The sequence below is a fragment of the Notamacropus eugenii genome, chromosome 3, assembly GCF_028372415.1.
Source record: "Notamacropus eugenii isolate mMacEug1 chromosome 3, mMacEug1.pri_v2, whole genome shotgun sequence".
NCBI lineage: Eukaryota > Metazoa > Chordata > Mammalia > Diprotodontia > Macropodidae > Notamacropus > Notamacropus eugenii.
This window is the reverse complement of record NC_092874.1, coordinates 70800766-70814638: the sequence shown is the minus strand read 5'-3', so window position 1 is coordinate 70814638 and position 13873 is coordinate 70800766. Positions and strand designations below refer to the sequence as shown.

The window sequence follows — 13873 nt, the reverse complement described above, 5'->3', positions numbered from 1 at the left end:
TATGTTCCATCTATTGCAGAAATTGATTTGCTTTGTTTCCTGCTGTCATTTGACCCTAGTCTAGCTTGGCTGTTGGGCTAGGGCTTCCTACTGTAGCTGGGGCTCAGAGGCCACCCTGCCTTAGAGGGCTTTCTTCTGCTTTTGTAGGGTTTGAGATTGCCCCTGAGCAGAATTCTACTTGAGGTTTTTCTTCCATTGCCCCTGGGCTTTCAAGTTGCAGTGTCAGTGGGACTGGACTGGTTTTCTGCTGTACTTTCCATCCAACATTCTTGTAGGTTTTTTTGTTTTGTTTTTGAACACTCTTAGACTAAGAGACAGGTTTACAATTTATTCTCTCTCTCTCTCTCTCTCTCTCTCTCTCTCTGTCAGACACACACACACACACACACACACACACACACACACACACACACACACACACACCCTTTTTTACAGCTTCCCTGGAGTTATCTTTTTTTTTTTTCTCACACAAAAGTTTATTCTAAAATAAGAAACATGTAAATAAAAGGAGAATTAGGGAGAAGAAATCCAGGGACCAATCCCACCATAGCCCTACCCAGTCTGTGTCAGTCCCAGGGTCTGCTTCCCAGTTGAATACGTGAACCTAGAGGACCCAGATATACCTAGAAAAGCAGTGGGAGGGGTGAAACCCCACAGTGGGTGAAGGAAGGACCGATGTCTAGAGTAGCTGCTAACTTTCTCTGTAAGAGTTAACAAATGAAAAAGAGTAGGTGGGTGGGTAGGTAGGGGTGGAGGTGACAAAGATCACATGCCATCTTTTATAAGTGCTCATCCACCAGGACGGGTGTACTCGTCCCACTGTTTCTCTGGGTCATACGACTCCCATTGACTGGCTGGGAAAATATGTTTGCTCTTCTTATACCAACTCCGCGGCACCTTTCCTTCGCGTGACTCATCTTTCTCTACTGTGACATCACTGAGCAGCCGGACATCATCAAGGACATCAAAGTAAAAGAGCAGGCCACTCTTCCCTTGGGCTTTGGTGACGATGAAGTCACAGAAGCTGTTCTGATGAGGTATAATTAGATCCTCCTGGTTGTACATGAGCTGCTCCACTTTGGCTGACCTCAGCTTGCTGAAATCTTTCTGCAGGATCTCCAGGGCCTTCTGTAGGAACTGTTGCATGGTGTTCCCCTTCTTCGTATTCACGGTTGTCCGGTGCCCAGAGCCATCTCAGTAACTAAAGGTGATTTCAATTTCTTGATCTTCTCTTGCTTGGCCTCCCATTCCTGCCGAAGTTCCTCTCCGAACCTGTTTCCCCCCTCCTTTCGGTTCAGGTCAGGAAGAAAGCTGGTGTCCACATCTGGGTTCTTCCCTAACTTTCTCTTCTTTGAAGGGATCCCTTGTCCACTCAGCCCATTAACTCTCAGAAGGTGGGGATCTCGTCTGTTCTGGTCCACGTCCACACTGCCCTCCGGGTCTACCCCTTCCTCATCCCTCTCGTGCTCGGGCTCCTCTTCCTCCTCCAAGGTGAAGGACAGGCTGAAGAGCTTGCCCTTCTCTCCCTTCTTGCGCGCCTTCTCTAGAAGCTTCTGCAGCTTGAGCTGCAGCTCTCTGGACTGCTCCTTCTCCCGCTCCCTGACCAGCGCTTCCTGCTTGGCCTTCATGTTATTGATGGTCACCAGCCCCACCGTGCTGGACTTGAGCTCGGTATCCACCGTGTCTTAGTGAGCCGAGAACTTCTTGTCGACGTCGGACTCCATGATCTTCTCCTAGGTGATGCGCTGCTTCATCTGCTCCCGCTGCTTCTTCCTCTTCTTCATCAGTTGCCTGGTGCGGCCCGCCTCACTCACCGCAGCCTCGTACTGAGCCATGCCAGGGGCGGAGGGCGTCAGCCCGGGCTGGGCACCGGAGGAAGAAGTCTGGTCTGCGCCGGCGCAGCGGAGAACCCCGCCGGGACGTCACCGTGCTGCGGAGTCGGCCTCGCGTGAGGAGCAGTTGCCGCCGCGGCAGCAGCAGCAGCTGAGGGTGATGATGATGATGATGGTGATAATGACGATGATGGGAGTGGTGGTGATGATGATGATGATGATCATGATGATCATGATGATGATGATCATGATCTGGGTTCTTCTAGAAACTCACATTCTCCTTTTCTCCTTCCCAAATTTAATTCATTAAATTAACTAATTTATTATTAAATTGGTTAAAATTGATTTAATTTTAATTATTAATTTACTAATTACTAATTAATTAATTACTAAATTAGTTAAAGCTAAATTAAAAATTAAATTCAATTTAGCTAAATTTTACTACCATCTTCTCTTAAAAGAACTCAAGATGCTTTCTTTCCTGTGACTGAATCTTCCTCTAGTTGAAAAGGGACTGGGCTAAAACACTTGTGGTATTCCAAGCAGGAGAACCAGTGTCATTGTTAATAAGGTGAGGAAATTCCCTCTCTCAGTGTAGGTCAGCATCTTCTCTACAATGTACAGTATTAGAGTCGCTCACTGTACTGAGTACTTAAGTGACTCCTCCAGGGTCATCATACAACAAAGGTGAGAATTTCTGCCTCCTTGCTGGCTCTCTTCAAAACAAAACAAACAACTCTCAATCCTGTCCACTCCCCACGGAGAGAAGCAAAGAGATGGAAAAGGGATTGTTAAATGTTAAATCAACATAGATTTCATAGAAACATTCATGTGATGGCTGATACTCAATGTGTGATCTTTGTCTGGCATCACAGGAGGAACTGTATGGGACTCCCCATTCTTCTCCTCATATCAATACTGACATTCACAATATAAATGAAAACAGAAGATAAGAGGAAGTTGCCCTTTAAATAGAAGTATCACATAACAGTCCTTCCACTTTCAGTAATACCTGGAGTAGCAGAGGAGGAGCCAGCCAGGTCAGAGGGTTGATTGGAAGAACCAGAGAGGGGAGTGCATAATTCTTGGCCATGTGGAAAGAAAGATCACTTCAAAGACATAAAGAAACCAGGAAGCAAGATGAGGATGGGGGAGAGTTTCCCTTTGACTCTCATCTATCCTTGCTCAAACTCTGGCATGGCACAAGTGATAATTTGGGAGAAATAGGAAAAATAAGCAGTTACCCCAGTCAGTAAACTACCAGCCAGTGAATAGCAAATCAAGAAGCAATCAGAGGGAGGCTTGGAGATTGCTGCCTGCTCTGGAATCACAAGCAGAAATACAGAGATCTTGAGAGCCAGCTCTGACTTTCATGAGTTGAACATTTGGGAACTGTGTTTTACCTTAACCCTTTTTTCTCACTCCTGGAAGGTGGAAAGAAACCTGAGGGGCTACAGCAATTAAGATTTGTCCTTCCTAGAACTTATTGGACTGTAGGAGACCTACGTAATTATCGGGGGGAAGGTAATCTAGGTCTAGGAGAAATTGTGATTGTACAATTATATGGTAGATGCTTTAGTCTAAGCACATCTCACACAGTACCCATGCATGTCAGTTTGTTTGGGAGGACAATTCTCTTGTGCCCAGGTCATATAACCAAAGCTGAATGAAATACTCAGATTCATGGAAGAGCGGAGGAAACTTCTGGAAGGTGGAGACTTAAGAGTTAATTCTGATTGCGTAAATGTACACTATCTCACCTCTTAGAGCTATACTGGAGGGATAGAATGTCACCCTATCTCTGATAATCACACAGAGCTTGATTATTCTGCCCACTTCCTTTAGAGTAGGCTAAAGTACATAATGTCCAAGGCAAGCAGTTCCTGATCTTTGGGGTAAATAGAGTCAAATTAGCAGCTAGAAATACCAGCTGCTGGTTAAAAAAAAAAAGCCTCATAAATTCTTCTAGGAGATGCAATTAAGAATAAACATTTTTTGAACAGATGCTGAAGGGCAACAAAAAAACCCCCTATCATTGATTGAGAGCTGGAAGAGACCTTCAAAGTCATCTAGTCCATCCCCCTCATTTTATAGTTGATGAAACTGAGGTAGATATGTGGCAAGTAATTATTTCACTTGGTGGTGCTCATGCTTAATGCAGGGAAGGGGAACACTCCAAAGGCTGTGGCAGCTTATATGCCAACATTTATTTCAGGATGAAGAAGTGAAGGGATTGTTTGTGGATCTTGATCAGATCTTCCAAACCAAATCAACATATACTTCAATATTCAATGACTTCCATATGAAAGTAGGTACATAGGAAGGCAATGAAAAATATATTGGAAAATGTGATTAAAAGTAGGAAATGACAGAGGCCAAAGAGATAAATTATGTAGAAGTGTCAGGATTATGTATCTGAATACTTTCTTTAAGAAAAATGTCAAAAGGCATTAGACATTGCAAGTAATGAATATCCTCCCAAATGAAATTGATTACCGTATATTATAACAGAAAGGAAACAATCAGTTGATGGCAAGGGTGCCATTTCAGAATCAGCTGCCTGCATGCAGTCAGATCATCGGCTTATTAGAACAAAGGTCAAAATTAACATCAAATTATGAGAAAGAATAAAGATGAAAAGAAGACACCAAATGCCATTACAACATCCACAACCTCAACTGATTTTTAAAAACTATGCTGCTCTGACAAATGGGAAAATGATAAAACTAAAGATATTGACCTTAATATAATTTTAGAAAGAAATTTAATTAATCTTGTAATATAGTCACCCAAACAAGGAAGTCAAAAAAGCACAGAAACCATTTCAGCCAATAAACCCATGTTCTCCTTGCCAAGTAGACAGACCTGGAAGCCACAGGCAACTCTATTTAAGAATATATGCTTATTTGCAAACTATTATTGAGCATGGAAAATCATGAGCACTATTATCTCACAAATCTATGAAAAACAGGGGGCGGGGGAAAAAACCTACCTTAATTACATCATTAAGACCAAATTGAGTCATATCATGAGCTTTTAAAGATAAAACTGGAAGAAAAACAACAGAGAAGTAAAAATAGAACAGATTTTCCTGCAGAGATTAATTTTCATCATCAATTAAAGTAGAACTGCCACGTTAAGAAGTGGAAATGGTACTCAAGAAAACAGTGTTAAAAAACAGATAAAATGAACATAAGAAATATGAACAGAAATCTGTGCTGGAGGCAACATGGTCTTTAAAGATACTTCGGGACTGATGGTCAATATACCTCAAAAAAAGAGAGATTATAAAAGAATGAGGAAAAATCACTAAGAATATTACTTTCTACTTTCATAAATCTGTGATCTCATTGACATGGATACTTCTACCATTAGTACAGATCCAAGGGTACAACCTGTACAATTCATGTCCCTCTCCTCCTGATCTACCACAGCAGATCCACGCAGAGTTCAATTGACCTTCCTCTAAATCACTTGACTTTGCATGGATATCAATGAAGCACGCAGTTTATCTCTTTTTCTGATCATGCATTTATCTGATGGCATCTTTTATGTCATAAGTGTCCTCTGCAATTCCTCTTTGCACAGAAATTGTACACAGAGTATTAATACAATAAAAAGAAAACTGAAAAGACATTGGTCACTATTGACACGTTTCCTCATAGCTATAAAATCTTTGAGAATAGTACTTGTGCATATTGAAAGTACCCTTGATGAAAACATAAGGCTTTTTCAGAAAATTCTATACAGCAGACTGTATCTTTGCAGGTAGACAATTTTATAGAGATGTGTAGAAAATGCAAAGTTCTGCTCTGTTTATTGTTTACAAATAAGCTTTTGCCTCAGGAAGGCAAATGCAGTCTTAGGAAATCTCATCATCCTACAAAATACCTCTATTGCATATGTTATGTTCATATAAGATTCTTGAATCCCCTGTTCAATAACCCCCAGGGGCTCAAATATAAAATTACCTCCAGGCTCATATATAAAATTTTCTGTTTGGCTTTCTAAGTCTTTCATAACTTGGCCCCTTCCTGCCTCTTCAGTGCTACACCTTATTCCCTTCTGTGTACTCTTATTCAGTGACACTGGTATCCTTATTGTTCTGCTGACAAGATCCTCCATCTCCCAACTTAGGGCATTTTCACCGTCTGTCTCTCTTGCTGAAAATTCTCTCCCTCCTCATCTCTACTTCCTGGCTTTCATCAAGTCTTACTTCCTGCAAGAAGCCTGTCCCAGTCCTCTTTAATATTAATGCCTTCCCTCTGAGATTATCTCCAATTTATCACATATAGGCATACCTTGGAGATTTTGCAGGTTTGGTTCCAGACCACCACAATAAAACAAATATCACAATAAAATAAGTTACATAAATTTTTTTGGTTTCCCAGTGCATATAAGAGTTATGGTTATACTATGTTTATTAATTGTGCAAAAGCATTATGTCTAAAAAACCAATGTGCGTACCTTAACTAAGAATACTTTATTTCTAAAAAATGCTGACTGTCCTCTGTGCCTTCAGCCTACAGTGACTTGCATTCTTTTTGCCAGTAGAGGATCTCACCTACCTGTTGGTGGCTGCTGAATGATCAGGGTGGTGGTTGCTTTAAGGCTGAGTTGACTGTGGCAATTTCTTAAAATAAGACAACACTGAAACTTGACTCTTCCTTTCACTCGTATGCTTAGAAGGCATTGTAGGGTTATTGATTCATTGACCTAATTTCAATATTGGTCTTCTTTGTCAATGAAGGACGAACACATACACAAACACACACACACACACACACACACACAATTTCAATACTGTTGTGTCTTCAGGAACAGAGAGGCCTAAGGAGGAGAAAAATGGAGAATGATGATGGAGTAGTCAGAACACATACAACACTTATTGATTAAGTTTGTTATCTTATATGGGTGTGGTTTACGGTACCCCAAACCAGTTACATTAATAACACTAAAGATCACTAATTAGAGACCACCCTAACAGATATAATAATAATGAAAAAGTTTGAAATATTGCAAGAATTACCAAAATGTGACCCAGAGACACGATGTGAGCACATGCTGTTGGAAGAAGAATGATGCCAATAAAACTTGGTCAACCCAGTATTGCCACAAACCTTCAATTTGTTAAAAAAAAAAAGCAATCTTTGTGAAGCTCAAATTAAGCCATTTGCATACCTACATACAAATGTGTGTATATATAAAATATACATGACAAGTTATATTTGGACATAGTTATTTCACATTAGACTATGAACACCTTGAGAGCAAGGATTGCTTTTCTTTTTACTTTCTTTATATCTCCACTGTTTAGCATAGTACCTGTGAAATAACAGGTGCTTAATAAAGGCTGCTTTACTTGACTTGAAAAAGTCAAGTCAAGATGTTTCCTATAGATAATGAAATTCTCCAGATGTTTATCTTGTATACATGGCTGTGCTGATTCTATTAAGCCAGAAAACTTCTGTGCTGTCTCAAAGAGATTAAAGACTATTCAAAAGAGACTTGTCTAGTTAGCCACATGGGAAACACCAAGTGGATGAAGAATGCACATTGCCATTGTCCATAATATGATATATAGTTAGATGGATAGTCCATTGACTTAGTCCATCAGAACACACATTCAGGATACAGACAGTCAAATGATCTGTAGGGCCCACAATTAAACAAAAGGAAAAAAGAAGTGAATTGCATTTAGGAATCTGAATTGAGATTTTATTGATCCCAAGCTGCTTCTTGCCAACTGAATCTAGTTTTTGAAGACTAATTTGAGTGATTCTATATGGCTATGAACCATGGGAAAACCATGAACCCTGAAGAAACAAACTGGAGGTTGTCCAAGGGTAATAAAAGTGCTTAATGGGTAGAAGTAGTCAGCAGCATGCTAATAATAATGACTTCTGCATGGGAAGTGGTGTAAAAGACATTAATGATATGCATGAACAGAAAGGAGTGCTCTAGTCATGGAACAGATGGATAAACTTATTGGTCTTGTGCTGCACTGGTATCCGTTAAATATTAGAAGACCCAGAAGAAGGCTGTTGGCATGTTCTACAAGATCCTATGGAAGATTTAGTGAAAGACATTGACAGCCTTTCTCATGGGATGAGAGGGTATGGAGAGGTTGAGATCAGCCACAAGTGGATGAAGTGGATGAAATTACAATTCTCTCAATGAATGAATCAGTGTAAGCATTCAATCCACAGAACATGGCTTCAATGGCAGGAAGCCTGAATATATTCCCCCAAATCTTTAGAAAGGAATGGTTTCATGTGTGGACTATGAACAACTACAATTCCATTTATAGAACACTTTTTAAAGTTTGTAAGATTGGCAATATGAATTTTTGTTTGTTTTATGGTCTAATCCTTTTCTATTATCCTGATTAGCCCTGGCATAAGGCCTAAAAAAGGAGTATTAGATGGCACAATGGATAGAGCACAGGGCCTGGAGTCAGGAAGACTCATTTTCCAGGGTTCAAATGTTGCTTCAGACAGTTAGTAGCTGTGTGAACCTGGATGAGTGACTTAACCCTGTCTACCTCAGTTTCCTCATCTATAAAATGAACTGGAGAAAGAAGTAGTAAACCACTGAAGTATCTCTGCTTAGAAAACTCCAAATGGAGTTATGAAGAATTGGATATGGCTGAAAAGACTGAACAACAACAAGGACCTAAAAAATTATGCAATGAAAAATGTCATTAAAATAGAAAACATGAGGCATGGCTATAAAGTGGGGTGATTTATTTTAAATTCAATATGCCAGAATTTACAAATCCCAAAGAGGGCTCCCACTTTGGGGTGCTGCCCACGTGTGCTAAGGATGCTGCCTTTGTTCAGAACATTTCTGGAAATCTTGGAGTTGCCTGTAGTTTCTGAAGCAGATCCTTGGGAGTATCTCCAGTCAGGGTTAACCTTTAACTTTAAATGGTAGATTGATTTTTGGAAACAGAAAAAAAGTAATTTGAAACGAAGACTTGTGAATGAAGTAGGTGATCAAAATGAGTAACTTGGGAAGCTGGCGTTCCATTATACACAATACTCCATCTTTTGACTGGACATTTTCACCAACTGTCCTCAGTGGCTGGAATCTATGCTCCCTCATTTCCACTTTCTAGTTTCCCTGGCTTCCTTCAAGCCTCAGATAAAGGCTCACCTTCTGCAAGAAGCCTTTCCCAGTCCTCTTTAACCCTAGTGCCTTCCCTGTGAGAGGGTCTTCAATTTATCCTGTACTTCTCTTGTTTGTATATAGTTGTATGCATATTATCTCTTCCATTAGACTGTGACCTCCTTGAGAGTGAGGGCCTGTTTTGTTTTTGGGCTTTTTTGCAATTCTTTGTATTTTCCATACAGTATTTTTGCACACAGTAGGCACTTAATAGTAGTTCCCCTACCAGGGTTTGTGGGCTTACTTGTTTGTCTATGGAAGATGATCAGTGGTTAGGGTTGGGCATGGCAAGAATTGTGGATCCATTATCCACAGTGGTTGCTCTCCTCATTGATAGCTACAGGGGATGGAGTACAAGCAGGTCTGCGGGGTAGTGCTATTCCAGGGACTCTTGGGCTCTCTGTTTGAACTTGAGGGGAGGTAGTGATTCAGGGGGTAACAGTAGTTTGATCTACCTGACACAAGGCACTTCTGGTCTCTTTCTCAGGGTAATTAGCTGCTTCAGCTAGGCTGGCTTGCCTAGGAAAACAAATGAGGCCTTAGAAAACACTAACTGGGGGGTACCTGGAAAGTCTTTGTGGAAAAGGAAGTAGTTTAGCTGAATCTGGAAGAAAGAAAAGTCAGAGGGGGAGGACAGTGCCCTTCAGGCACGGGAGATGGCTCACACAAACGTTTGGAGGTGGGTGATGGAATAATGAATTCTGGGAAGTCATTCAGTTTGACTGGCATGCAGAATGATCCTGCCATCACCACTGGGCATCTTGCTGCTGCCCCACCCCTTTCCTAGAACAGCACCCGCTGGACCAGATTTCTAGACTAGCTTCTCCTTGGGGGAGTTAACCCAGTCAGCTTTGGGCATCTTGATATCTGCCCTACCCACTGCCTGTCACTTCTTGCTCTGGGAGTAATAATACAGTATCTTTGCTTCTGTACGAGGCCTGACAATACACATTCCTCTGGTTCCACTGACCATTCCTGTGATGCTCTAGAGCAGGACCGACCTTTGGATTCAGTCAAAGGGCTGCACTTGAGGACCTAGAGGGCTACATGTGGCCTTAAGGCTGCAGGTTTCCCACCCCTTCATGTCCAGAGCAAAGCCCCCTTACATGTGTTGTTTCCCCAATGGAGTATAAGTGATAAGTTCCATGAGGTCAGGAACTATCTATCTTACTTTTGTCTTTGGGTTCCCAGGGCATGGCTCAGTGTGTGGCACATAGTAGGCACTTGATAAATGATTTTTTATTTACTCATTAATTCAGTCATGAAGGGATATAGTATGGAATGAGGCTGAATGGGTATGTGGGGGTCAAATAGTAGAGAGCTTTTGATATTAGACTGAGTTTACATTTTAACCTATAGATGATATGGAATTTTGAGAACAGGGGAATGAGGTGGTCAGACCTGCTTCTTAGAATTATTACATTACTAACTATGTAGAAGATGGATTCAGGCAGCTAGGGGATGCAGTGGATAGATCGCTATACTTGGAGTCAGAAAGACCTGAGTTCAAACATGACCTCAAATACTTACTAGCTATGTGACCCTGGGCAAGTCATTTAACTCTTTTTGCCTCAGTTTCCTCATCTGTAAAATGACCTGGAGAAGGAAATGGCAAATCCCTTTACAATTTTTGTCAAGAAAAGCCCAAATGGGGTCATGGAGATTCAGAAATGACTAATAACGACAGCTATGTGCCAGGCATTGTGCTAGGCAAATGCATTCACATGATCCTCCATTTGTGTCCATTAAAACTCATGGTACTGGATCTGGCCCATTGCTCCTGCCTGTAGACATTTTTTTGAATGCTGAAGGCCACCCTCATAATTAATCTCTTCCAGTTTCTTATTGTCTGTTAATTTAATGAGCATGTCATAGAAGCCTTTGGCCAAATGAATAAAAAATGTTTCCCCTCCTGAGAACCATACTCTGGGAGAATGGGATGCAGACCAAGTGGCTTATAACAAATCAGAAGCATGGAGATGCTGACCTCAGGAAGTCCTGGGAATCCAGGGAAATGAGAGCAGGTACCGAGACCTCTTTCAGGTGAGTTCAACTCAAATCAACCTTGATTCAGCACTGGTTCTATGGAAGGATCTGTGGTAGATAGTGAGGATCAGATACAGAAATGAGTCTCTGCATTCAAGGGGTTTATATTCTTAGGCAGTACAACATATCCCCAAGTCAATGAAGATACACTGAGGAGGGAATCACCACTAACAACTAGCCAATCAGGGCAAGCTTCAAGGAGAAAATAGTGCTGGAGTTGGGCCTTGAGGGAAGATAAGGCAACCTGGGGAAGAGAGTGCATTCCAGGCATGGGAGGTGGGGGTAAACAGTTTTGCAAATGCATGGAGGAAGGAGATGGAATATTGAATTGAGGGGAAGTGAGGCAAGAGTGAAGACATTGATAAGCTAGTGTGTAGACCTGGGGTTGGGAGTGCAGGCCTGATGGTAGGGAGGTAGGGAAACCACAAAGGTAAAATTTGCCTACTTGGTGATGTTTTTTCTAGAGCAGGCTTGACGGGAGCTTGATGTCCCAGAGAATATTCTGCAAGCCAGCCTGACATTTGAAAACCTGTCTTTTCTAAGTAACTTAGCTCACCTTTCTGGCACACATTGTCAGGGCATATCTTTTTATTTCTGGCTAAGACACAGCCATGCCTGACTACTATGCCAAAGAAAATTTTCTCCTTCTTTTATCACACTCAGGCCAACCCACTCAGGCCTCTGATTACGCAAAAGAAAAACCAGAGTTAAAACTGAGTGACTGATGTCTCCATTTGTCATCCACTCTCTCTACTAAGACTGAGGCAGAGGAAGCCTCACACCTTCCAAGGACTTAAATCTGGTCCTTTCAGAGAGCACAGGGAAGGAATGAGGGAGAAAACAGAGATGGAATGAAAGGGAATTCATGAAACAACCATATTTACTGCCCTTGTTTTGTGTCTCTATACCCTGGGAAACTGACAATCAAACGTTTTGAAATGAAAGCTGGAAATCAGCTTAGCGAAAATCATATTATCTGAGCAGGCCACAGACTTGATTCTAAGGATTTCATATCTGATTTGCTCTCTGAGCTGTAAACAAATCTCCTGCTCCCTCCCAGGAGAGAAAAGCTGGTCCCAGAAAATCAGGCCCCATGGAACAATGAGACCAGCAGGACCTTCCCAGTCTTCCCTGAGCTACAGTGGTAGCACTGTAGCAGACAACGGGGAAAGCCCTATGCAACATATTGCTTTTCTTCCTAGAGGTTTAAATAATTTCTTAAAAGTTAGCATGAGCTGGGCATAGTTGTAAATGTCTATAACGCCTGATACCAGGGAGGTTGAGGCTTGAGCTCAGGAGTTCTGAGTCTACATTAACTCTGGCACCAAAATGGTGAGCTTATAAGAAAGGGGGACCATCAGGCTGCCTAAGGAGGGCAAAATAGCCCTGGTCAGAGATGTAACAGGTTATATCTTTTGTACCAATCAGTAGTGGGATTAGGCCATGAGGTAAGCTTTGGTAAGACAAGGAGTTTGTTTTGTTGTTGTCCAGTCACCTCTGACTCTTTGTGAACCTATTTGGAATTTTCTTGGCAAACATACTGGAATAGTTTGCCATTTCCTTCTCCAGTTCATTTTACAAATGGGGAAACTAAGACAGATAGGGTAAGTGACCTGCCCAGGGTCACACAGCTAGAGTATCTGAGGTCAGATTTGATTTCAGATCTTCCTAACTCTAGGCCCAGGGCTCTGTATTCTTTACCATCTAGCTGTCTGTTCCAAGATAGGGAGACCTAGTCTTAAAAAAAAACCAACAGAAAAACATGGAGTTATGAGTGGCTACAAAAGAGACATGGATTGAGTATATTTTAATCCTTGAAAAATGCACACAAATCTCCAAAATACTTAAACGAAATATGCTGAAATTAAACTAGGATCACCTAAGAAACTCTTTAGATGAGTACAAGTTATTGAGTTAGATATAAAAGAATTAAAAAGATGAATCTCCTTTCTGACAAGTCATCTGTAAGTTATATCTTGCTATGAATCTGGGAAAAGGATAAGAAACCTTCACTTGGAGCAATATCTCTAAACTGTGATTGAAACATGGTGTCCTTCTCCAGCTAAAGTCCCCGTTCCTCTAGTATTCAGTGACTTTTGTAAATGCCAGGGCATAGGAGAAGTGGCCTAAAGTGCGGGATGGATAATGCTCCTTTTTGTCTCTAGGCATCCCTCCTAGGAAGCAGCCTGGTGGAGGATGTGGTGCTGGACAAGCACCATAAAGACCTATATGCTGTACATAGCTTTTAGTTGAGGAACAGGTCATGTAGACTAACACTGGTAGTTTTAAGAGCCATTAAATTGTCTCTATTGTTGATGGATATGAAGAGATAATGGGAAATAAATCCTCTGTTTTCTTGTTTTTTCTTTCTTTGTTCCAAAACCCTGTTAGAATCCCTCTCATCTCATAGATGAACTCATATGCCAATAACTTCATGAAATAGGATACTTTGGAAGGGACACTAGAGTCAAATTAAAATCAAAACAGATCCCTGAGGGCTACATATTGACTTAGAAAACTACAAATTAACATTATCTACTGGCATAATGGATAGAGTGCTGAGCCAAGAGTCAGGAAGACTCATCTTCCTGAGTCCAAATTCAGCCTCAGATGCTTACTAGCTGTGTGACCCTGGGTAAGTCACTTAACCTTGTTTGCCTCAGTTCCTCATCTGTAAAATGAGTTGGGAAAGGAAATGGCAAACTATTCCAGTATATTTGCCAAGAAAATCCCAAATGGGGTCACAAAGAATTGGACCTTACTGAAAAACAACAACATCCATCCATTCATATTGTATATTTTTTTTTATTAAACATTTCCCAATT

At 41.3% G+C, this 13873-nt stretch overlaps 1 pseudogene; it reads right to left on the bottom strand.

The window, feature by feature from the left end:
- Positions 1-469: 469 nt before the first annotated feature.
- LOC140531159 (protein FAM50A pseudogene) lies at positions 470-1910 on the bottom strand (annotated as a pseudogene).
- Positions 1911-13873: the final 11963 nt, after the last annotated feature.